Source organism: Mandrillus leucophaeus, unplaced genomic scaffold (assembly GCF_000951045.1).
Source record: "Mandrillus leucophaeus isolate KB7577 unplaced genomic scaffold, Mleu.le_1.0 Scaffold579, whole genome shotgun sequence".
Taxonomy (NCBI): Eukaryota; Metazoa; Chordata; class Mammalia; order Primates; family Cercopithecidae; genus Mandrillus; species Mandrillus leucophaeus.
The window spans coordinates 399250-399982 of record NW_012106241.1 but is presented as its reverse complement, the minus strand read 5'-3'; positions in this window follow the sequence as shown (position 1 = coordinate 399982).

The window sequence follows — 733 nt, the reverse complement described above, 5'->3', positions numbered from 1 at the left end:
GGAATGAAAGAACAGAGCTGTACAAGGAATGTGTCCCCTGAAAATAATGTTAAGCTCCTTTGGCATCATGTACTCATCTGTACCACTGCAGTATCCCTTAAAGGTTGAATTGTCACATGTAACAGAAAACCAAAACATCAGTAGCTTAAGTAAGATACAGGTTTAGTTTTTCAAACAAATGAACCCAGAAATCCCCAGACACTTTAAAGAAAGTGGATTGTTCCTACAGGACTCCTGGGACAGCCCGAATATTGGGAGTGCTCAAACTGTGAAAGTAGGAAAGGGGGATTGTCCTCCCTGACTACACACCCTCACTGGGGAAACTGAAGGTACAGGTAATGGGAGGATTTGATCTTACCTGGATGTGACACAACTTAGAGAGCTGAGCAAAATACAGGGTTAGAGGAAGCAGCAGGAAAAGTCCTGTGAGCTCGCTGGGTCCCCAGGGAAGCCATTTCTGATTTGTCTCAGTGGTCCCTGGGGAGGGCTGCCCGAGGAACTGGAAAAAGACCACAGAGAGAAGCAAACTTCTAGCAGAACTTTGTAACAATCCCAACCAAACTTGAAGTTTCCTGGCCAGAACCCAGGGAAGGGCATGAATCTGATATGCAGACTTGGCAGGCTGGGAGGAGCAAAAGCCCTGTTTGCTTTCTCAGCCAGGAGGCTGAGAGCCTGGGCCAAGCTCTCAGCCCTGCTTACCCACTGCCAGGAAACAGACTCAGTCAGTGCTATT